At 39.9% G+C, this 26,340-nt stretch overlaps 2 long non-coding RNA genes across 3 annotated transcripts; both read left to right on the top strand.

Moving 5' to 3' along the window:
• The first annotated feature begins 1,073 nt into the window (after positions 1-1,073).
• On the top strand, positions 1,074-4,348 carry LOC133782256 (uncharacterized). Of its 2 annotated transcripts, XR_009870412.1 has the most exons (3): positions 1,074-1,410; positions 1,534-1,586; positions 3,461-4,348. It is a non-coding gene; the product is annotated as an uncharacterized LOC133782256 (long non-coding RNA). The 2 variants fall into 2 exon arrangements; XR_009870411.1 differs by having other exon boundaries at positions 1,074-1,586.
• Positions 4,349-11,449: 7,101 nt separating this feature from the next.
• Positions 11,450-14,804, top strand: LOC133782257 (uncharacterized). Its single transcript, XR_009870413.1, has 3 exons — positions 11,450-12,246; positions 12,369-12,421; positions 14,521-14,804. It is a non-coding gene; the product is annotated as an uncharacterized LOC133782257 (long non-coding RNA).
• The last annotated feature ends 11,536 nt before the right edge of the window (positions 14,805-26,340 follow it).

Genomic DNA, 26,340 nt, shown 5'->3' with positions numbered 1-26,340 from the left:
TGCAGTATTTTGTTACCCTAAAATATTTGTCTTTTAAAGACTAAGTTCACCCTCATTTTTGTAACACTCTTGTTCTCATATCTCAGATGAGACAAAATTTGAGTATTTGATTGACTTGTTATTACCTATTAAACCTAATACTAGTTTGGTTACTAACATTAAGATAGGTTATCATCAACCATGAATCTCTTTAGAGAGTTTGAGTCTCAACCCTTGAGATGTAGAAATGATTCTGTAATGCCCTAGATATTCCAAGACAGTAACTGTGAACTTTGAACCGTGCTTAACTCGATAATCGAGTCCTTTGGTTATAAACGTGGATCTAGGTGTTATTAGTAGGTTAAGGTAAAAAAAAACTAATCAAAAGGAAATGATATATTTTATTTAAAACATAAAGCTATTCATGGACCCATACAAACATTTACAAGTTATTTACAATCCAAAATGGTCATTACAGTGTAAAATTTACAACCTGCCGACCTAAGCAGCAAAAATAAGGTTAACCCCCTAGTTCCTCCGAGAACTCCTTGGCCGTGGTGGTCAAGCGGCCGTATATGTACACATCACCACCAAAGCTCTCCAATCAAGGCTGGGTGAGCTTTTATTTCCCTTTACATGCACCACTTAGCATTGTAGTGCACCAAAAAAAAATTTTAGTTATTAAAATTTTTGTATTTTATTTTATTTAAGTGTTAAGTGTGGTGAATTATTTTATTTAAATGTTGTTTATTTTATTTAGTTGTTGTTTGTTGTATTTAATTGTTTGTGTTTTTCTATTTGATTGTTAGAATTGTTTGTAGATTTTTTGTGAAATTATTTGTTAAATGATATTTTTTTATTTTATTTTCAAAATGTGATTATATGAAATTTTATTTCCATGGTAGATAGTGGTGCACCCTAGTAATTTAGTGTGTGCTAGTGCATGGTAGCATGGTACACATGCGTAGAATTTTTTACACACTTTGAAGTTGCCTTTTATTGAGTTTATTAGAACTAATTTAAAATAAATAAATGGAAGGGGAAACCATGGTGGACGTGTGGCTTAGAGTGGGTAAGGAAGAGGTTTATTTCTATACATTTTATTATTCAAATAAATTAAAAAAAAAAAAGGTGATAATGTTATTTTGGGAAAGGAAGTGATCATCTTTTATTTTTCCACGTATTGTGATATAATTAAATAAATATGAATTAAGACAAAATATGGAACAGAATAGGAAAGTTACCTTTTTCTTTTATTAGAGTCTTTATGGGAAAATTAGGATAAATAGGGAATGGGAAAAATGGAAGAGCATTATGCTCTTGGGGCTGCCGAATTATTGAGAGAAGAGAGAGAGAGAGAGGGTGTGACCTAGAGAGAGAAGGAGAAGAAGAAAGAAATGAAGAAGGAGAAGAAGAAGGGTTCAAGCTAGGGTAAGGCTCTTGTTTTGATTTATGATTTCTTATGTTAAATCTAGTATATTGATTTGGGTTGTCTCTAACTTTTGGTGTTCATCTTCTTCTCCATCTTGATATTCAAAAAAATACAACCCCTAGGGTTTGAGCAAGGAGGTGCTTCTAGATTAGATTCTTGATTTCTATCAAGAGAGGTATTGAAATTCCTCCCTCAATTTTGTGGTTATTGGTTTTTGATGAGTGATATTTTAGAGGGACTATGGTTGAAAGGGAATTTTTGTTTTGGGTAGAATAATAGGCTATTTAGTGTTCTTGTTATCTTGCTCGTGATGTGTTTATTTGATAATGCATGAAGGGGGTTTGGTGTGGATTTTCCATGTATGATGATTAGTGATAATTTATGATTTTATACATGAAGATTTCGGCCTAAGCATGTCTAAGAATCCCCTCTATATTTTGTTTCATGTTTTGTGATTTTTAATGTTAGATCCATGTTCTATGACCTATGTAATTTGGGTATGATAATAATTGGGAATCCTGATAATTGGATCCATGAAATTTTGATAGGATGTATATGATATTATGAATAAGTTAATTATGGCATGCATGAAAAATAATAGGAACATGATAGGTTTAATATAAAGGCATATATGAAGATTTGTGTTATGTTATTCATGCATGTTGTATTATAATTTTGTTGGGTTGCATGTATGAACTCATTAGAAATAGAATAAGATTTTGTAAGGTTGTATATGAATATGTGTTAGTTATGTTCTTTGAATTATTTGTATTATAAGAGCATGTTAGGATTTGTGATTTATTGTGTTTATGAAACATGAATGATCTTGTATGAATTTTATTAGGCATGAGGTCAAAGATAAAATTCATAGTGATTTATGCTTGCTGATTTTGTGATTAAATGATGAAAAGATTGATGAAATAAGGATATGTATGCATAAGAATGGCTCTAATGATATGTGGTGTTTGTTAAAATAAAATGGTGTTTTAATTCACACTTAAAATGATGTTTTTGCACAAATAATTACCTACAGATTTTTTTTTATATTTTTGAGAAAATATGAGATTTTAAAAATAAGGATTGTGATTTTAATGATAAATTTGATTGCTGGAATTTTTGTTAAAAATGTAAAGTGTGTTTCAATAAAAGGAATTTGATTGATATTTTGAAATAAATTGAGAACCTAAACTATGGTAAAATTTAAAAGTGGTATTTTTAATATAATATGAGTAGTTATTTTACAAGTTATGATTTTATTTAATTGGATTAAGAAAAAATTTGGATTTAATTCCCTTGTGATTTTTAAATAATGGCTGAAAGTTTAGTTTAAAAAGTTTTAAATAATTATTTAATTTTCACATATGAATTTATGTTACATAAAATTAAGTATTAAAAATAATTCAAGCAAAATATATTTTTCCCACACTTAAAATTATTATTTTTCTCACATCAACTTATGTAATTCTATTAACTTAAATTAAATTGTTATTTTCTAAGGAGACATGATAATCATAAGTATTTTCTTTTTTTTTTATAAATAATTTCCAAGCCTTTGCTTTTCTTTGTAATTTAAAAATAATAAATTGGTCTTTGATATATTTTTAATGGCTAAATAAAATTGTTTTTATGAAATAAAAAGAATGTCTTGGGAGATTTAATGAACCTAGTAATTTTAAGAAGATAAACAATGGTAAACAAAACATGCTACTAAGTCTATTATTTTTAAAACGATAGAAGTAAGACGCATGGAATTATCGTTTTAAACGCCACATTTACGCAATGTTCCCACATATGCATGTTACATGCAAATTAACTTTTACGTCCAAAATTATGTCTATTATGCAACCATGTAGTTTTTATAGAAAGATAATGCATGCAATATAGGTAGAATGAGCATTATTCTTTTATGACCTTATGTGTAATTAAGGATATTTGTATGTTGTGTGTAACTCCTACCATGTGTGCATGGCCCATGCACACATGAGCTATATGAGAGGGAAAAATAGTAATTATGTGAAGCTAAGGAGTGTCGTTTTGATTATGGTATAGGCTCGTTGAGAAGTTGTGGTTTTACTTAGCTTGGACCTGAGGTAAGGAAGTTAGAATTTATGATTGTTATATTATGAATGGTAAGACTGTTCTGTGAATGAAATGTTATGAATTATGAATGTCATAATGTGATGATATGTTGGCTTGTATGAACGTTGTATGATATGAATGGATGTTAGCGTGATGAACATGACACATCAAAATGAGTTGCTAAGGATAAGAAGACGAAACCCGAGTTACTAACGATATGAAGACGTAACTCCATGGGCGGATGCGCCGAGGTTATTCAAGGACCAGAGACTCTTGTTTACCTCAAAGGGTGGCATGGACAAGTTAGCGGGCTATGTTCACAAGGAATTATTTATGATTGTGTTATGATGTTTGGTGATGTTTATGATTTTGTTATGATGTTTATGATATGATGGTGGCATTATGTTGATGTAAATGTGTTTATGTTTATGATATTGATGCCAAGTTTATGATGATACTATGATGTATAAAGATGAATGATAGTGTTTGTAATTTGTTGTATCTTACTTGCTTGTTGTTTGTACTTCCTTACTGGGCTTTTAGCTCACCCATCTTACTTTCCCTTCCAAGTAGCAAATAGGTTTCTCTATGGCACGCGGTGAAGTGGGGAGTTCTATCGTTGTGGTGTGTATGGCATGGGGGCATCCTATGGACGAAAAACGATCAATTAAAAACACCATTTTTAATAATGTTATGTTTTAAGAGACTTTTTAAACTTATCAGTGGGACTTGAATTATTGGTTGTTTTAGAACTTTGCATAAAAACTGATATTTTCTTTTAAAACTATTGGGCCCAACTTGCATGTTTTAAGCAAGACCCCACTGAAACCTTTATAATAAGTGGCTTTCTTTTATAAACCAATGAAAATGTGAATGTTTTATTAAGTACTAGTCTAGGGCGTTTTACAAATGGAATCAGAGACGGTCGTCCATATTTCCAAAGACCCTCCCCATACATGCTAAAGACGGGAAAATCTCACCTCACTGCGTCGTAAGTATTTGTTTATGTGCTATTACTTGTTTCTGTTTTACTTAATTTTGTATAGTTTCGTAACTGCAGTAGTAAAACGCCTCATGTATTGAAAACGACTAAGAAACAATTGCTTAAGGAGATCCGCGCGATTCCTAAAGTCCAGCTTGACGAGGACCCCTACGATTGGCAGATAGCGGTCTTGAAAACGACAAAGGAGGTTTGTGATCGCATCCAAGGGATGATGAATAAAATAGGAGCCTTGCTATGTCCCATAGAGCAATTCTAGGTGATGAGAGAAGCATTGTCAATGTACTCGAAGGCTCTCCATCAGTTGAATCGATCATGGAATGATGTTGTGCCAGAAGACTTGGAGTTTAGCACCATGGAGTTTGTGATTCGAGATTTTCTGGTAAATTACAATTTTAGATGTCTAGAACTGGTGTTAGTAAAGACGGATGATGGAGAAATGGAAGAGTGTTTGGAGACGATGCAAGATGTGGAAGGAGAATTGGCAGTTGATGAAGTATTACGAGCCATACCGCGTCTGACTGCAAGGATGGAGATTATGGCGAGTGCTCCTGGCTATTTCCACATCCCGGAGAACATTTTTTATTATAATTCAGGGATGAGTCCACTGTTGAGGACTAGAGTCCATTACGTAATCGTCGCATGGGGTGCTAATAAATAAGATGGAATAATAATAATTTTCTAAGACCTTAAGGGATTTATGTTTTGGTTAATTAAAAACTTTTTGGGATTGTTTAATTTTGGAATAATTTAAACATTTTGAATGCTATGGAAATTTTGTTGCAAATTCTAAATGATGTGGTTTGAATATATGATTTTTGCAAATATCTATCAAACCAATATGCAATGTTCCTTCCTTATGATTTTCCTTTGATTGCCTTAGAACTTCATCATGTTGACCAAAGGAAGAGGAGGAAAGGGAAGAGGAAGAGGCAGAGGTAGAGGAAAGGGTGCATCCACAAGGTCTGAAAATGCGGCCACCCCTGACGTTGAAAAGCCATCTGTTCAACCTGCAGGTCCAGCAGCACCATCTGTGGACCTGGCCGCAGAGGTAGCAAGGTTAAGAGAACAGTTGAGACTGAGAGATGAGGAATTAGCACAAGCTAGACAAGCATCGCAAACATCCCAAATGCACCAAATACCTCAAGTACCAGTGGCGCAACCTCAGCCGCCAGTACCACCACCTGCACCACTACTAGTAACCTATGGGTTCGAACCAGTATGAACGCTTCAGGAAACAAGCCCCGCCAGCTTTTGAGGGGAAAGCTGACCTAATGGTGGCAAAAGATTGGTTAAGGTCGGTTGAGGCTATTTTTGATCATATGGAGTTAGATGACCGTTGTTGACGGTGAAATCTCATCAACGAAATTAGATTGGAAAACTCAAAGGTAAGTCAGGTGATGTTTATATAATAACTAAGAATAAACTTTAAGGAAAAGTAAACACAGATCAACAATGGAGCAAGCCTTGGTATATTTCTCAATAGCCTCTGCATACAATGAATTTTCCAAACCCCTTCTCTGTGGAAGTGGGGTTCATTTTATAGTAGGCTCTAATGGCCCTGGGTACATGGTGGTCCAGGGGACCAGATGGTACACAAGTACACTAACAGGAGAGTGGTTCCAGGGGTAGTGGTGCGGCTCTGGTACAAGGTCAGAGATCATGGGAGCACCTCACCTCCTGTACCTGGTCATGCCTCCACTACCTGCCTGGTACGGGTGTCAGAGGAGTGGCTGGTGAGGACAACAGATGGTACTTTGTTCGTACCTCCACTACTTATCTGACGTGGGTACTATGTCCGTACTCTAACTCCTTTCAGTTCGTCAGTGGACTCCGTACCTCATGAGATCAATGCCATGTGACCTTCATTTGCAAGGCATAGATGCGAGGTGGTAATGACCCATGCGCTGGCCGTGCATTGCAAGGCTCCTAGTGGCGAAGGGCCTAGCTATACTTTTCTCCTTGCGGCATGGATCCAGACTAGTGACGTGATGGTGCAATGACCTCCCGAGAAGATGGTGGCCTACGGGCCTCGCTGGGGGTGCACGCGCATGAGGGCCTCGCTGGGGACGTGCGCATGGAGGGCCTCGCTGGTGGCGCGTGTCGGATGGCCTCGCTAGGGGGCGCGCGCGCATGAGGGCCTCGCTGGGGGCGCGCGGCTGATGGCCTCGCTGTGGGCGTGCGCATGAGGGCCTCGCTGGTGGCGCGTGCCTGATGGCCTCGCTAGGGGGCGCGCGCGCAAGAGGGCCTCGCTGGGGGCGCGCGCATGAGGGCCTCGCTGGTGGCGCGTGCCTGATGGCCTCGCTAGGGGGTGCATGCCTAATGGCCCTAGGACCCAATGAGAGTTTAGGCGTATAGGGGTCTAAGTCCGTTCTTTGGGTCTTTTATAAGCGTGGAATATTGAGCATCCACGGGTGTATGTCCCGGGCGTCTTTGGCAGCGTTTACGCGTATGAGTGCATCTTGACCCGTGAGCATGTCAGCCCTGCGCGTGCACGTCGGACCTCACTATGTGAGGGCCTGTGCACCTATCCTCTTGCAGTATTCATTGTGGCCCCTTAGCTTAGTAGGGCCAAACCTTGTGGTTCATAATGTGTTTTTTCTCAGGAGATGATCTCTTGTATTCAACAAGGCCTACAGGCTCGAGCCCAATAGCATGAATAAGTGACCTTTATCCCTATGTTCCAACCAGGGACTAAAGAGTTTTTATTTGGTGGAGTTTTGGCATCCACAACTGCCAAAGGGCTTCCTGTGTAGTTTATTTACTTAAGATGGATGCACGAATTTTGTGGGACGTGACTAAACAGACCTGTGATCCGAATACCATGACCTGGGTGGAGTTTGTCCAGGCATTCAATAAGAAGTATTACAGTCCAGCTGTGCTAGCAACTAAGGTTGGCAAATTTATAACTCTGGTACAAGGGAATCTTTCGATCACTAACTATGCACAAAAGTTCGATCGATTGGCCAAATTTGCTCCTGAAGAGGTGCCAACTGATGCATTGCTAGTCCAGAGGTTTTTAAGGAGACTCAAACCAATGATCGCGAGGGACGTTAGGATGACCAGTGTTGAAGTGGTCAGTTATGCAGAGGTACTGGATAGAGCTCTTGAAGCTGAATATTTGGAAGAACGGATATGGAAGGATAATGATGCTAGAAGAGAGAACAACTGCAACAAGAGCTTCCATGAGAGCAACAAGAGAAAGGCTAATGAATGGCAGAATAATGGTGCTAATAAGAGACCCAGACCTCTGGCCACGAATAACAACATTCACAACTCTCAGAACCATACCAACCGCAATAATCGCTTCAATGACCGAAATCGTGGGAACCAGCAAGGCAACCGAGTAGAGCATACTATTTGTCCTAAATGCTCGAAAAAACACCCAGGAGAGTGTCAGGCGGGTACCAACAAATGTTTCAAGTACGGCTAGGCAAGACACTTGAGAAAGAATTGCCCACAATGGAAGGCGGGACAGAACAACAATAACAATATGGTGCCAACAAGAGTTTTTTCCTTAACCCAGAATGAAGCGGCCAACAGCAACACAGTAGTTACAGGTCAGCTCCCTATATCTGGTACAATGTGTAGAGTCTTAATTGATTCTGGAGCGACTCATTCTTATGTTTCCATGAATATGATTGATAGACTGAATATGCCTTATAAGATGTTTGAACATACCTTTAGTACATTGTTGACATCGAGAGATATGATGTTGTCAAATAAGTGGTTACCATCAACACCTGTGATGGTAAGGGGCAGGGAGTTCCCCGCAGATCTCATAGAAGTGAGTATACCAGACTATGATGTCATACTCGGCATGGATTGGTTATCCAAACATGGGGCTATGATAGACTGTCGAAAGAAGACCGTAGAGTTTAGGTCAAAGGAAGGAGAGGTCTTTTCCTTTAGAGGCGAAGTAGCAGGCTCTCGAACACCCATAATATCTGCAGTTGAAGCACAGAATATGATGCAACATGGATGTTTGGTGTTCCTTGCCAGTGTGGTGGATAATTCCAAGGAGTCAGAACTAAGGCCAAAAAATGTACATATTGTTTGTGAGTTCCCGGAGGTGTTTCTCGAGGAATTACCAGGACTACCCCCGGACAGAGAAATCGAGTTTGTAATCGAGCTTGCACCTGAAACTGCACCAATATCTAAAGCACCCTATTGAATGGCACCGACAGAGTGGAAGGAACTTAAAAACCAGCTACAGGAGTTGTTAGATAAGGGATTCATAAGACCTAGCCATTCACCATGGGGAGCACCAGTCCTATTTGAGAAAAAGAAGGACGGGAGTATGAGGATGTGCATCGATTACCGAGAACTCAATAAGGTCACCATTAAGAATAAATATCCTTTGCCTAGGATAAACGACCTTTTTGACCAACTGCAAGGGGCAGTAGTGTTCTCAAACATTGATCTTCGATCTGGGTACCATCAGTTGAAAGTGAAAGAGGGGGACATTCCGAAAATGGCTTTCAGAACTCGCTATGGGCACTATGAATTCTTAGTAATGTCTTTTGGACTCACCAATGCCCCAACAACATTTATGGGCATGATGAATATGGTATTTAAGGATTTCTTGGACAAGTTTGTAGTAGTGTTCATAGATGATATCCTCATTTACTCGAAGACAAAGGAAGAGCACGAGGAGCATATGAGGTTGACTTTGAACAGATTACGAGAACATCAGTTGTACGCCAAGTTCTCTAATGCGAGTTTTGGCTGGAACAAGTAACTTTCTTAGGGCACATAGTGTCTAAGAATGGGATAGCAGTAGACCCATCGAAGATCGAGGCCATTAGAGACTAGCCCCAGCCAAAGAATGCCTCAGAAGTTCGGAGTTTCTAAGGGTTGACGGGTTATTATAGGAAGTTTGTCGAGGGTTTCTCGAAGATCACCACCCCGTTGACCAACTTAACCTGCAAACATCAGAAGTTTGCGTGGACAGAAAAAAATGAAGAGAGTTTTCAGACCATGAATGATAAGTTGATTTCTACGCCTATCCTTTGTGTTCCCACTGAGGGCGGGAAATTTGTGGTGTATTGTGATGCATCAAAGAATGGATTGGGATGCGTGTTGATGCAAGATGGGAAGGTGGTAGCTGATGCTTCTACACAACTCAAGGATTATGAGAAACGGTATCCCACTCATGACCTTGAATTGGCAGCAGTAGTGTTCGCACTAAAGATATGGAGACATCACCTGTACGGAGACAAGTGTGAGATATACATTGACCACAAAAGTCTGAAATACTTTTTCACACAAAAGGAACTGAGCATGAGGCAGCGAAGGTGGTTGGAATTAGTAAAGGACTACAATTGTGAGATTCTATACCACCTAGGCAAGGCCAACATGGTTGCAGATGCTTTGAACAGGCGAGGACATGGGAGTGTCTCAGCACTCCATACAACAGAGATGCTTCTTCAGAAAGAGATCATAAATGCCGGCATCGAAATTGTGACGGGAAGTTTGGCGAACCTCACATTGCAATCCTCCCTATTAGAACAAATTCGAGAAGAACAGAAATTAGATGAAGCCTTAGTGAAACAAGAGGCTTTGGTACAAGAAGGTGGCAACAGCAATTTCACAATGTCTAATGGTGGATTGCTGAGATACAAAGATAGGATTTGCGTGCCTGACAATGCTGAAATTAAGGAAAGTATTATGAAAGAAGCGCACACAACGCCTTATTCCTTGCACCCAGGGTCCATGAAAATGTACCAAGACCTTAAGGCATTATATTGGTGGCATGGAATGAAGAGGGACATTACTAAGTTTGTTGCTAGATGTTTAACATGCCAGCAAGTCAAAGCGGAACACCAGAGGCCAGTAGGATTGCTACAAGTGCTCTACATTCCTGAATGGAAATGGGAGGATATAACAATGGATTTTGTGGTAGGGTTGCCTAAAACCACCAAGAAGCACGACTCAGTGTGGGTGACAATAGATAGACTCACTAAGTCTGCCCATTTTCTGCCAGTCAAGAACACATACTCGGCGGATCAATATACTAACTTGTATGTTAGTGAGATAGTGAGACTTCATGGGGTGCCAAAGTCGATAATTTCTGATCGTGGGTCAGTTTTCACATCAAACTATTGGAAAGGGCTACAGACAGCTATGGGATCAAGACTAAAGTTTAGCACCGCGTTTCATCCTCAGACCGATGCCCAGTCTGAAAGGACCATTCAGATTTTAGAAGACATGTTGAGGTGCTGTGCTTTGGACTTTTCAGAGTCTTGGAACCAATATTTACCCCTAATGGAGTTCTCGTATAATAACAGTTATCAATCTACTATTGGGATGGCTCCCTATGAGATGCTTTATGGGCGTAAGTGTAGATCTCCTTTGCACTGGGATGAAGTTGGGGAGAAACAGATTTTGGCCCTGAAGCAGTTAGGGAAGCCAGTGAGGTGATTGAGAAGATTCGCCAAAGGATGCTTACCGCGCAGAGTAGGCAAAAGAGCTACGCTGACCTCAAGAGAAGGGACATCGAGGTTTCAGTGGACGAGTTTGTTTTCCCGAAGGTCTCGCCAATGAAGGGTGTTATGCATTTTGGAAAGAAAGGGAAGTTAAGCCCTAGATATATTGGTCCATTTGAGATTTTGGACAGAGTAGGGTAGGTTGCGTACCATTTAGCACTGCCCCCAGTATTAGCTGAAACGCATAACGTCTTTCATATCTCGATGTTGCGTAAGTATGTGTCAGACCCCTCTCATGTTTTGGGTTATGAGCCGCTACAGCTGAAGCAGGACCTGAGTTATGATAAACAACCTGAGCGCATTATTGAAAAGGGAATCAAGGAATTGAGATCCAAAAGGATTCCACTAGTTAAGGTCCCATGGAAGAATAGTATGGAACGGGAAGCAACATGGGAGTTGGAGGAAGACATGAAAGAAAGATACCCTGATTTATTTGGTAAGAAAGAATTTCGGGACGAAATTCCTTTTAAGGAGGGTATATTGTAGTGCACCAAAAAAAAAATTTAGTTATTAAATTTTTGTGTTTTATTTTATTTAAGTGTTAAGTGTGGTGAATTGTTTTATTTAAATGTTGTTTATTTTATTTAGTTGTTGTTTGTTGTATTTAATTGTTTGTTATTTTATTTAATTGTTAGAATTGTTTGTAGAATTTTTGTGAAATTATTTGTTAAATGACCTTTTTTATTTTATTTTAAAAATGTGATTATGTAAGATTTGGTTGAATGCACTAAGGTGCATGGTAGATAGTGGTACATCCTAGTGATTTAGTGTGTGTTAGTGCATGGTAGCATGGTACACATGTGTAGAATTTTCTACACACTTTGAAGTTTCCTTTTATTGAGTTTATTAGAACTAATTTAAAATAAATAAATAAATGGAAGGGGAAACCATGGTGGACATGTGGCTTAGAGTGGGAAAGGAAGAGATTTATTTCTATACATTTTATTATTCAAATAAATTAAAAATACGGTGATAATGTTATTTTGGGAAAGGAAGTGATCATCTTTTATTTTTCCACCTATTGTGATATAATTAAATAAATATGAATTAAGACAAAATATGGAAGAGAATAGGAAAGTTAGCTTTTTCTTTTATTTGAGTCTTTATGGGAAAATTAGGATAAAGAGGGAATGGGAAAAATGGAAGAGCATTATGCTCTTGGGGCTGCCGAATTATAGAGAGAAGAGAGGAGAGAGAGGGCGTGACCTAGAGAGAGAAGGAGAATAACAAAGAAAGGAAGAAGGAGAAGAAGAAGGGTTCAAGCTAGGGTAAGGCTCTTGTTTTGCTTTATGATTTCTTATGTAAATCTAGTATATTGATTTGGGTTGTCTCTAACTTTTGGTGTTCATCTTCTTCTCCATCTTGATATTCAAAAAAATACAACCCCTAGGGTTTGAGCAAGGAGGTGCTTCTAGATTGGATTCCTGATTTCTATCAAGAGAGGTATTGAAATCCCTCCCTCAATTTTGTGGTTATTGGTTTTTGATGAGTGATGTTTTAGAGGGACTATGGTTGAAAGGGGATTTGTGTTTTGGGTAGAATAATAGGTTATTTGGTGTTATCTTGTTGGTGATGTGTCATTTGATAATGCATGAAGGGGTTTTGGTGTGGATTTGCCATGTATGATGATTAGTGATAATTTATGATTTATATATGAAGAATTCGGTCTAAGCATGTCTAAGGATGCCCTCTATATGTTCTTTCATGTTTTGTGATTTTCAATATTAGATCCATGTTCTAGGACCTATGTAATTTGGGTATAATAATAATTGGGAATCTTGATAATTGGATCCATGAAATTTTGATAGGATGTATATAATATTATGAATAAGTAAATTATGGTATGCATGAAAAATAATAGGAACATGATAGGTTTAATATAAAGGCATATATGAAGATTTGTGTTATGTTATTCATGCATGTTGTATTATTATTTTGTTGGGTTGCATATATGAACTCATTAGAAATAGAATAAGGTTTTGTAAGGTTGTATATGAATATTTGTAAGAATGGCTCTAATGAAATGTGGTCTTTGTGAAAATAAAATGTTGTTTTAATTCACACTTAAAATGATGTTTTTGCACAAATAATTACCTACAGATTTTTTTATATATTTTTGAGAAAATATGAGTTTTTAAAAATAAGGATGGTGATTTTAATGATAAATTTGATTGCTGGAATTTTTGTTAAAAAATGTAAAGTGTGTTTCAATAAAAAGAATTTGATTGATATTTTGAAATAAATTAATAACCTAAACTATAGTAAAATTTAAAAGTGATATTTTTAATATAATATGAGTGGTTATTTTACAAGTTATGATTTTATTTAATTGGATTAAGAAAAATGTTGGATTTGATTCACCTGTGATTTTTAAATAATGGCTGAAAGTTTAGTTTAAAAAGTTTTAAATAGTTATTTAATTTTCACGTATGAATTTATGTTACATAAAATTAAGTATTAAAAATAAATTAAGCAAAATATATTTTTCCCACAATTAATATTATTATTTTTCTCACATCAAATTATGTAATTCTATTAACTTGGATTAATTTGTTATTTTCTAAGGAGACATGATAATCATAGGTATTTTCTTTTTCTTTTTCTTTTTTTAAATAATTTCCAAGCTTTTGCTTTTCTTTGTAATTTAAAAATAATAAATGGGTCTTTTATATATTTTTCATGGCTAAATAAAATTATTTTTATGAAATAAAAAGAATGTCTTGGGAGATTTAATCAACCTAGTAATTTTAAGAAGATAAAGAATGGTAAACAAAACATGCTACTAGTCTATTATTTTTTAAAACAATAGAAGTAAGACGCATGAAATTATCGTTTTAAACGCCGCATTTACGCAACGTTCCCACGTATGCATGTTACATGCAAATTAATTTTTACGTCCAAAATTATGTCTATTATGCAACCATGTAGTCTATTATGCAACTTTTACGTTGAGAAGTTGTGGTTTTACTTAGCTTGGACCTGAGGTAAGGAAGTTAGAATTTATGATTGTTATATTATGAATGGTAAGACTGCTCTGTGAATGAAATGTTATGAATTATGAATGCAATAATGTGATGATATGTTGGCTTGTATGAACGTTGTATGATATGAATGGATGTTAGCGTGATGAACATGACACATCAAAATGAGTTGCTAAGGATAAGAAGACGAAACCCGAGTTACTAACGATATGAAGACGTAACTCCATGGGCGGATGTGCCGAGGTTATTCAAGGACCAGAGACTCTTGTTTACCTCAAAGGGTGGCATGGACAAGTTAGCAGGCCATGTTCACAATGAATTGTTTATGATTATGTTATGATGTTTGGTGATGTTTATGATTTTGTTATGATGTTTATGATATCATGGTGGCATGATGTTGACGTGAATATGTTTATGTTTATGATATTGATGCCAAGTTTATGATGATGCTATGAGGTATAAAGATGAATGATAGTGTTTGTAATTTGTTGTATCTTATTTGCTTGTTGTTTGTACTTCCTTACTGGGCTTTTAGCTCACCCCCCTTACTTTCCCTTCTAGGTAGCAAATAGGTTTCTCTATGGCACGCGGTGATGTGGGGAGTTCTATCGTCGTTGTGTGTATGACGTGGGGGAGTCCTATGGACGAAAAACGATCAATTAAAAACGCCATTTTTAATAATGTTATGTTTTAAGAGACATTTTAAACTTATCAGTGCGACTTGAATTATTGGTTGTTTTAGAACTTTGCATAAAAACTGATATTTTCTTTTAAAACTATTGGGCCCAACTTGCATGTTTTAAGCAAGACCCCACTGAAACCTTTACAATAAGTGGCTTTCTTATATAAACCAATGAAAATGTGAATTTTTTATTAAGTACTAGTCTAGGGCGTTTTACAAGCACCCATGAGCCTAAGCCCAACAAGAAAACTCGTCACTGCATTTATATAATATCAAAAGATGATCATGATAATCATCCAGAGGTTATAGCCCAAAACAAATGAGTGACTGAAGTTGTAAGTCATTAATGTGGGTTTCGCACCCTTTACAAATGAGTGACCGAGTCACCAGCTTAAACCGGATGAGAGAGTCACTAATGTAAACCAATTGAGTGACCATGGAGTCATTGGTGTGGGTTCCGTACCCTTAGCCATATGACGATGGAGTCACCTGGGCCTTCTGGCCCTGGATCTGAGTGACTAGTCATGGAACTAGGCAAGCACTTTTAGTTTTTGAACTTGGGGTTGGTCTGGCATTAATGCTCATGATGAGTCAATCAATGCTGATATCGATTAGATCTAATCTTTTCGGCTTTGCGTTCATGACGCTTATGCCGCTTCTGACTTATAGGACAATAACATACGACCTTGATTAGTAAGTTACAACTTCATAGTCAGCTCTGACACCACTGCCGATTCTGACTAATAAGTCAGTGCCATTCACAAGTAAGCAAATTTGCTAAGCATTTGATATGCAATCAATGTCCACATTTAAACACTCAACATGCCTCATGAGCAACCATGCATGTCACATATGGGGTGCAGTTTTCTGACCTCCGGTTTGAGCGAGAAATAGTAAAAGAACGACCCTTGAGAACGATCAACCTTTTGATTCCTTAGTGGTTACGTAGTCATAACCAATTATAACTTCCATGAATGAAAATCAACAATAAAAGGGTCTTGACCTAAACCTCACTCCCGGGACTCCGAATTGTACCCAAACGGTGAATATATTCGACCCCGAGCCTTAGGAATTGAAACCCCGAGCCAAAAATACTTAAAAATGCCCAAAACAGGAATCTGAGGAAACAGGGTAGTGCTGTAGCACTACCCCCTAGCGCCCAGCACCCAAGTCAGACAAGAATCCACCCTCAGTAACGTTATAGCGCCCACTTGTGGGCGCTACAGCGCTACAACCAGCCAAACCTGCCCTGATATTTTCCCCCTTCGACTCCACCATTTCCAACTTGAAACAAAAGCTTCCAAACATCATTTTAAGTCCCAAATGAACCCAACAACCATCTACATAAGTCCTAGGCATCACAACCCAAGTAACCCTAGCCAAAAACTCCCATCAATTCCCTTTAACCAACCTAGAAATCCAAGTTAAATTCCAAATAAAAAACATAGCAAAGCAAGAGTTTTAATGGCTAGAAACTTACCTCAAGCTCAGTCTAGGATCCTCTTCAATGGTGGAACACAATCCTAAGCCCTCAAGATCCATTTCCCTAGCTTGAATCCTCAAATGAAGCTCAAAAATCCAAAAGAAAAAGGAGAAGAAAAGGATGTACTGGAGGAAATGTTTATGCTCTGTTTTGGCCTAAGTTCCAACGCCTTCAATGGCTCAAATATATCATATGGTGAAAAGACCTTTTTTCCTCTATGTCAAATAAAGTTTTCTAAAGGCTCCAAAAGGTAAAACTGTCCTTTCGTGCCGATTTCAGTAATCATAATTAACACCCTCCAATTCTCGCTATCCTCAATATTGTCAAATACCAATAATTCATATCCCATTACCCTTTAATTCCCGGCAATGCTCTAATCACCAAAATATCCTGAGACTCACCCCAAGCCTCGAACTTAATCCCGTTATGATTAAACCGCTAACTTGCACTCAAAAATTGTCTCATGCCGAATGGCTCGAACAAATCCACATTATAATGTGGCCTCAAAAATGATTCACCAACATGCATAAAATATACAATTACGCCCTCAATGGGCCAAATTACCAAAATGCCCCTATGATGAAATGTAGACCCACATGCATGCATTTAACATCATCTTATAATATAATTCACATAACCATGCATATAACAATTTAATGGCATAATAAATCAATTATGGCCCTCCCGACCTACTAATCCAACCATTAGACCACATTAGGGATTTGGGGGCATTACAACTATCCCCTCCTTACAGAAATTTCATTCTCGAAATTTACCTAAACAGCTTGGGATGCTGACTCTGCATACCTGACTCCAGCTCCTAGGTCGCTTCCTCAACCTTGCTGTTCCTCCACAATACCTTAACCAAAGGTATCATCTTATTCCTGAGGACCTTGTCCTTTCCGTCAAGTATCTGGACCGGTTGTTCCTCATAGGAGAGATATGCCTCAAGATCCAGATCTTCATACCTCAAAACATGAGTCACATCAGAGACATACCTCCGAAGAGCTGAAACGTGAAACACGTTATGCATAACTAACAATACCGAAGGTAAGGCCAACCTGTAAGCCACCTGACCAATCCTCTCCAGGATCTAAAATGGACCTACAAATCTAGGGCTCAACTTGCCCTTCTTCCCAAATCTTCTCACCCCTTTCCATGGCAAGACTCTAAGGAAAACATAGTCTCCCACCTGGAACTCCACGTTCCTGCGCTTGGGATCTGCATAACTTTTCTGTCTACTCTGAGATGCAAGCATCCGAGCTCTAATCTTCTCAATGGCCTCACTAGTCCTCTGGACTGCCTCGGGACCCAAGTATCTCCTTTCCCCTGTCTCATCCCAATGAATTGGAGATCTGCATTTCCTACCATACAACATCTCATAAGGTGCAACCCCAATGGTAGACTGATAACTATTTTTGTAGGGAAATTATATCAAAGGTAGATACTTACTCCAAGATCCACCAAGGTCCAGCACACATGCTCGCAGCATGTCTTCCAATATCTGAATCATCCTCTCAGATTGTCCATCTATCTGAGGATGATAAGCAGTACTAAACTTCAATTGCGTTCCCATGGCTTTCTGTAAACTTCCCCATAACTTGGAAGTAAAAGTAGGGTCCCGATTTGACACGATCGACCTTGGTGCTCCATGGAGGCGCACAATCTCTCTCACATAGAGATCTGCGTGCTGATCAACTGTATAAGTCTTCCTCACTGGCAAGAAGTGATTACTTGGTATAGCGATCCACTATAACCCAAATTGAATCATGTCGACCAACAGTCCTGGGTAACCCCACCACGAAATCCATCGTGATGTCCTCCCAATTCCACTCTGGGAACCAAGAGGCTATAATAACCCTGCCGGCCTCTGATGCTCAGCCTTGACCTGTTGACATGTCAAGCACTTAGCCACATACTCCACTACATCCATCTTCATCCTCGACCACCAATACAACGATCTCACATCCTGATATATCTTCGTGGTGCCTAGATGTAAAGAATAAGGTGTAGTATGAGATTCATCGAGAATCTCTCACCTCAAAGCAGTGTCTAATGGAACACATATCCGACTCTGGTATCTCAACAAGCCCAAATCAAACACTGTGTAATCTCTAGATGCTCCAGCCAAAACATCCTTTCTGATCTTGATCAGTTGTGGATCACCTAACTGACCATCCTTAATTATCTCCAACAGTGTAGACTGTAGCGTAATATTGGCCAACTCTCCCACCAGCAACTCTATACCAGCTCTGGTCATATCATCTGCTAATTCTCTGGTTATCAACCTCGCACCATAAATCTGTCCCGAACCCTTCCAACTTAAAGCATCAGCTACCACGTTGGCCTTTCCAGGATGGTACAAAATCTCACAATCATAATCTTTTACTAACACCAGCAAACGCCTTTTTCTCATATTCAAGTCTTTCTATGTGAAGAAGTATTTCAGGCTCTTATGGTCTGTATAGATCTCACACTTCTCCCCATAAAGATAATGCCTCCATAATTTTAAAGCAAATACCACAGCCGCCAACTCTAAATCATTAGTAGGATATCTTTGTTCATACTCCTTCAACTGATGTGAGGCATAAGCAATTACCTTCCCTGACTGCATCAGAACATAGCCCAAACCTTGATGTGAAGCATCACAGTAAATCACAAACTTCTCCTGATCTGTTGGAAGACTCAGAACTGAAGCTGTAATCAATCTTTGCTTTAGTTCCTATAAGTTGTTCTCACACTTGTCTGACCACACAAACTTCTGATTCTTGCGTGTCAGCTCAGTCAATGAAGTAGCAATCTTTGAGAACCCTTTCACGAAATGCCTGCAATAACCTGCCAATCCAAGGAAACTTCTAACCTCAGAAGCATTCTTTGGCCTTGGCCAATCTCTGACTGCCTCGATCTTCGCTAGATCTACCTTAGTCCCCTCCTTACTGACAATATTCCCAAGAAAAGATACCTGAGATAACCAGAACTCACATTTCTTGAACTTTGTAAGCAGTCTGTGTTCCCTCAGTCTCTGTAGAACCAATCTAAAATGTTGTTCATACTCTGACTCTGACTGAGAATAAACCAAGATATCATCGATGAAGAAGATCACAAACTAGTCCAGATAATCCTTGGACACTCGGTTCATTAGATCCATAAAAGCAGCTGGGGCATTAGTCAATCCAAAAAACATGAGTAAGAACTCATAATGCCCATACCTAGTGCGAAAAGAATTCCTCGGTATGTCTCCCTCCTTGATCCTCAACTGATGATAACCAGAATGAAGGTCTATCTTTAAGAATACCTTTTTACCTTGCAACTGATTAAACAAATCATCTATCCTTAGCAGAGGAGCCTTGTTCTTGATTGTTAACTTATTCAGTTCTCTGTAATCAATGCACACCCTCAGAGAACCATCATTCTTCTTCACAAAAAGAAACGGCGCTCCCCAAGGTGAGAAACTAGGTCTGATAAAACCCAAATCTAACAGCTCTTGCAACTATACTTTCAATTCTTTCAACTCAGCTAGGGCCATTCTGTAAGGTGCTCTAGACACTGGCTTCGTCCCTGGTGCCAGTTCTATCACGAACTTAATCTCTCTGTGTGGTGGCAACCTTGGGAAATCTTCTGGAAACACATCCAAGAATTCACAAACTAATCTGGTCTCACTGGCATGACTTGAGTGGTGTCAACCACACTGGCTAAGAATCCAATGCAACCTCCTTGCAATAGATATCTAGCACACATAACAGAAATCATAGGTATACGGGGTCCATGCATAGTACCAACAAACACAAAAGGATCCTCACCTTCAGGCTCAAAGGTGACCATCTTCCTTCTGCAATCAATGGTTGCCCCATACTTCACCAACAAATCCATACCCAGAATCATGTCGAAGTCAGTCATAACTAACTCTATCAAATCTACTGACAACTCTTTGCCCTCCACTATCACTGGCAAAGATCTGACCCATTTCCTAGATACTACCAACTCCCCAGTGGGTAATAAAGTCCCAAACCCCATAGCATAATAATCACATGGTCTACACAGTCTATCAATAATTCTACTAGCAACAAAAGAATGTGTAGCACCAGAATCAATCAAAACATTATAAGGGGTTCCAGCACTAAGAAGCTAACCTATAACTACTGAGAGAGAAGCTTCAGCTTCCACTTGTGTCAATGCGAACACTCGAGCTGGGGCCGAGCTGTCCGCTTTTCTGGGTTCTTCCTTTCTTGCCTTAGGGAAATCTTTCTCACTACTCCACATAAAAAGCAAGCCCTTGCCTTACACTCTCCCAAATGATGCCTCTTGCACCTAGGGCATTCGAGATAAGTCTTACAGGCCTCACTACCGCTCTGACGGCCCATTGTAATACCATGGGGTCGCCTGTCAGGATCTGGAGCTGGGAAGGTGTCAGGAACCTTCCTCTTCTGATCACTGGGGCCTCCACCCCTACCAGAACCAATAAATGGAGAACCTGTCCTCCTAAAATCCTTTCTTGTAGACCTAGTGAGTATTGGACTACAGGGTTTGGGACTTTATTTCCTACTAGGGAACTGGTAGTTTCTAGGAGGTGGATCAAGGCACTGCAGTGATGGTTGATAGTAGGGAACTTTCAGTTGACTTGATTGAGTTAGACATGGAGGATTTTGACATGATCCTAGGAATGGATTGGTTGGTCAGGTATGGGGCTAATATTGACTGTAGGAAGAAGATGGTGACTTTTGAGCCTGAGGGCGAGGATCCTTTTGTCTTCGTGGGTGCGGTATGTGGACCTCGCGTACCCATGATTTCAACATTGAGAGCCAGAGACCTACTACAAGGTGGGTGTATAGGTTTTCTGGCTAGTGTGGTGGAGACTACCAGGGTTATGCCAGCAGGGCCAAGGGAGACTAGATTGGTATGTGAGTTCTTGGATGTATTTCCTCAGGATTTACCAGGGTTGCCGCCGCACAGGGAGATTCAGTTTGTTATTGAATTAGCACCGAGGACAGAACCAATATCAAGAGCACAATATAGGATGGCACCAGCAGAGTTGAAGGAGTTGAAGATACAATTACAGGAACTTCTTGATTTGGGATTCATCAGGCCTAGTTACTCTCCATGGGGCACTCCAGTTTTGTTTGTTAAGAAGAAGGACGAGACTCTGAGGATGTGTATAGACTGCAGGGAATTGAATAAGTTGACCATTAAGAATAAGTATCCTCTACCAAGGATTGATGACTTGTTCTCAAAGATTGATCTTCGATCTGGTTATCACCAGCTGAGGATCAAGGACGAGGACATACCGAAGACGGCTTTCCGAACACGGTATGGGCACTATGAGTTCTTGGTCATGTCTTTTGGTTTGACCAATGCCCCGGCAGCTTTCATGGATCTAATGAATAGGGTGTTTAAGGACTTCTTGGATCAGTTCATCATTTTCTTCATCGACGGCATCTTAGTGTACTCCAGTTCAGAGGCAGAGCATGAACGACATCGTCCACAAGTCTTACAGAGGTTAAGGGAGCATCAGTTATATGCCAAGTTTAAGAAGTGTGAGCTTTAGTTGCCAGAGGTGACTTTTCTTGGGCATATAGCTGGCGCATAGGGGATTAAGGTGGATCCCTCCAAGGTGGAAGCGGTGAGAGATTGGCCGAGGCCAAGGAACGCCTTGGAGGTGCAGAGTTTCCTCGGGTTAGCAGGTTATTACAGACGGTTTCAAGAAGGATTCTCAAAGATTGCTTCACCAATGACAGATTTGACACGAAAGAACAATAAGTTCATTTGGTCAGAGAAGTGTGAGGACAACTTCCAGGAATTGAAGCAACGACTTATTACCGCACCTGTACTAAGTCTTCTCTCGGAAGAAGGAAAGTTTGTGGTATACTGTGATGCCTCAAGGTTGGGTTTGGGTTGTGTGTTGATGCAAAAAGAGAAGGTCATAGCTTATGCATCGCAACAACTAAAGGAGTATGAACAGCGGTACCCTACCCATGATTTGGAGCTGGCGGCGGTGGAATTTGTACTGAAGGTTTGGCGGCATTACATGTATGGGGAGAAGTGCGAGATATACATTGACCATAGGAGTTTGAAGTATTTCTTTACCCAGAAGGATCTAAACATGAGACAGAGGCATTGGTTGGAGTTGGTTAAGGATTATGATTGTGATATTCTTTACCACCTAGGGAAAGCCAATGTTGTGACAGATGCATTGATCCAGAGAGGCTCGGGGTAGTTATTTAGTTCTATTCAGATCTCCAGAGAGTTAGCAGATGAGATGGCCAGGGCAAAGATAGAGCTGTTGGTGGGCCAGTTGGCCAATATTACCTTGCAGACGACCCTGCTAGAGCAGATCAAGGAGGGTCAATTGGTAAATGCACATCTACAAGAAGTTCGACAGAATGTCTTAGCGGGGATAGCTAAGGATTATTATGTTTCTGAGACTGGTATGCTTCGATATCAGGGGCGGATTTGTGTCTCAGCAGATGAAGGAATCAGACGAGAGATACTAGATGAGTCTCACACTACGCCATACTCACTTCATCTGGGTACCATGAAGATATATCAGGATCTACGGACATTATGTTGGTGACCCAGGATGAAGAAGGATGTGGTGGAGTATGTGGCCAGATGTTTGACATGCCAACAGGTGAAAGCTGAGCATCAGCGACCAGCGGGATTGCTTCAGCCTTTGGGTATCCTAGAGTGGAAATGGGAGGACATTACCATGGATTTTGTGGGAGGTCTACCCAGGACAGTGAGACTTCATGACTCAATGTGGGTGATAGTGGACAAATACACCAAGTCAGCCCATTTTCTACCAGTGAAGTCGACTTACACAGTGGAACAATATGCAGAGTTGTATGTGAGGGAGATAGTTCATCTCCACGGGGTTCCTAAGTCTATTGTATCTGAGCGAGACCCTGTCTTTACCTCTAAGTAATGGGGAGCTCTGCAGAAGGCCATGGGGACTCAGTTGAAGTTTAGCACAGCCTTTCATCCTCAGACTGATGGACAGTCTGAGAGAACGATTCAGGTATTGGAAGATATGCTTAGGGCGTGTGTGATTAATTTTGAGGGATCTTGGAGTAAGTATCTCACGTTGATCAAATTTTCGTATAACAATAGTTATCAGTCCACGATTGGAGTAGCTCCTTATGAAATGTTATATGGGAGAAAGTGTAGATCACCCATTCATTGGGATGAGATGGGTGAGAGAAAATACTTGAGACTAGATATGGTTCAGAAGACAAATGAAGATATTGAGAAGATTTGAGCCAGAATGCTTGCTTTGCAAATGTTGACCTTGATTTTGGCCAACTGACACGAAGTCAAATTTGCTTGATGTGGACAAATACGTTGAAATGAATGTAATGACAAAAATAATAAAGACCACAAGAGTCTATAGTGGTTCGGCCCCAGAATTTGGTAACAACCTACGTCCACTTGAACTGTTATTGATATATAATTCAAAGGAGTGATCAAAGAACTAGGGTTCAATGAGTTTCACCAACCTCTGAAGAACAAGACAATATCTCAAATAGAATAACTCTAATCTCAGATCATTCGAAAGCCAAAAGTCCCTTCCTTGAGCTATCTTTCTCTATTTATAGGCTCAAGGGGGATTACATTCATTTGTTACAGATATTCTTTCCTAAATAATCGGATACTCAGGAAATCATGGGAGTCAATCTCGGGATTGACTAAGATCTTTATAAAATTATCATGAGACACGCGGAACCTGCGACCATACTGGTCGCAGGTAAACTTTGACTGCCTTTTGCTTACAATATCTCTACTGGTCGATACCTTAGCGGAATTCCGCCAGGTGTCAGCCACGTGTTCAGAAATCACTTGCCACATCATTCGTGCTTGTTTTTTGGATAACATTTGCCCCCCAAGTTTATTTATTACGAGCAATAAATAAAATTTTGAGGAAACGACCCTTCGGTTACCCCACCATACCTGTTAGAACACTTCGTGCAATCCTGGAAAAAGCAACCTACCCTTGTCTAATCACTGCTTTTCTCTTCCCAAGTAACCTTTCGACGGCTATCACCCTTCCCCATGCTTCGAAAAAGGGGAAGTTGATGATTACTTCCTTTTAATGCTTACGGACAAAAATATATATATAGCCTCTTCGAAGTCTCCTTTTTCTTTTTACGCAAGCCATCACTCTTTCAAGAAACCTCTGTCTTCCTCTGGAAACCGTCCTTCGGCATTTCAAGATTCAGTCCGTGAGCCCTTTTACGCCCGAAAAATTTCTCAACTCTCAACGATCTTCATCCTGGTAAGTATCTAGACTCTTACGCTTTATATTTTTGCCGTGCATGCTTCTGTAGACCGACTGTTGGGTTCACTCATTTCTGGGTTGAAATGCATGTCAGTAGGGGGGGTTTAATAAGTGATACTGAATGTTGTGTGATATTTCTCTGTTACTAAGGAGTTACGAGTTAGTTTGATAGTTAAGATCATGACTTTAGGACATAAAACTGAAGTAAAAATTCGATTTTTATGCTAGCTGAAAAACCAGGCTTTTCCCGCCCTAAAAGGAGTTGAAAAATCTTTTTAAAAAAAAAACTTTTTACTTTCACTTTTGATCTGTTTCTCAAACAGTTCGTGTGAAAAATTTTAGTTTTTTGTTAGAATGTTGTTGTATAAAAGCTTAACTTTTATACTCGACCAGCGTTATTCTAAAAAACTTTCAAAATTCTTCATCCTCACCTCCCCATTCTTCTGTTTGCAGACTTTAATGCCAGATTTGTGGGGAAGTGAGCGGCCCATCGACAACGATCTTCTTACCCAACTGCTCGAAGGCGAAGAACAACCGATCGACCGAGTTCACGAGATTCCATTTTCACGATCTTTCTCTAGACCTCATCCATCGCCACCTCAAATGGCCCACTCTAAATCTCTAGGCAAGAAATAACCTGACTCTGAAAATAGTTCAAACTCTTTTGCCCAGCCTGATTCACAGGCTAGGGTTCCCTCGACCAGTGGTCGAGAAAATACCGCCCCAGACCCTCGTATCCAGGTCAGGGCCCGCCCTCAGCATCAAAACCTTCCTGATGTCGAGTGGTATCTCTCCCCCACCAGCCAAGTGACTCCTCAGATGCTTGCCAATTATCGCAGGAAGTATCCTCTCACAGGAGTCAATCTCACAATCCCAGCTAATGACCAAAGAGCTAACCTTCCCGGGGGAGTCTATAGCGCTTGGTCCAGATATCACATAGAGGCGAGGGCTATCCTCCCTCTACATCCTTTCTATCAGGGGGTGCCCAACTATTTCGGTGTCGCCCCCTTTCAAATTACTCCAAACGGGTATAGAATGTTGGTTGCACTCTATACCCTCTATAAGCTTAAAAATTGGCCTGAACCCATTCCTCATGAGGTCAATTTCCTCTTCGACCTTAAGTCCAACCCTCAACAATACGGGACAGGCTTCTTCCATCTCTGTCACTAGGAGACTAGCCAAACTTTCCTGAGTGACACTACCCACATTTCCAACGTGGGGCAGTACAGTAGGGAGTACTTCCTCACGCCTGACATGACTACAAACAACCTGGCCTTCGCTCGCGGAGGTAAATGCTTTTTTCACTGGTCGCTACTTTTCCTTAATAAATTCTCCTGAACCTTTATAAAGTATACTATGTCTTTCAGGACCATGGTTACGTCCGAGCCCAACACCAGACACGGTGTTGAGGTCCAACGCTCTGGCCAGGATGGCAGATGCAGAAAAAAGCGTCAAGTCCCTAGTCACCGATGAAAATGTGAGGCTATCTGGCCTCCTGGCTCCTCGCCATGAAACAAGAGGACCTGTGATAGCAGATGCCACGGCCGAGGGGGATCCCGAGCAGCAACCCCCAGCGTCTCCTACCCAAAGGAGGCCAACGGGGGTTACGATCAGGGAACCCACTGGCGTCCCTTCAGCAAAGAGGCCTTCTGCACCCCAAGGCAAGGGGAAATAAAAGGAAACAGAGTCTGTCATAGACCTGGATGAATCCTCAGATGAAAACAGTATTGTTATCTTGCTTTTAAATAGCTTGCCAATTCCTTGTCACTTGTTTGACGGGGACGAAAATTTTACGTATACTCCAAATCTAGGGCCAGACTTCTTCGTGCCAGATAGTGAGTGTATGACTAATAGAGTCAGTAGTATAACGACCAATAGTTGTAGCTCGGGTATTAAACTTTGTGACCTCTTTTCTGTTTTACCAAGAATTTTCATCCGCCTTTGTCT

The sequence above is a fragment of the Humulus lupulus genome, chromosome 6 (assembly GCF_963169125.1).
Source record: "Humulus lupulus chromosome 6, drHumLupu1.1, whole genome shotgun sequence".
In the NCBI taxonomy this organism is placed as follows: domain Eukaryota; kingdom Viridiplantae; phylum Streptophyta; class Magnoliopsida; order Rosales; family Cannabaceae; genus Humulus; species Humulus lupulus.
The sequence above is the reverse complement of the archived record's forward strand: the minus strand, read 5'-3'. Positions and strand labels throughout refer to the sequence as shown.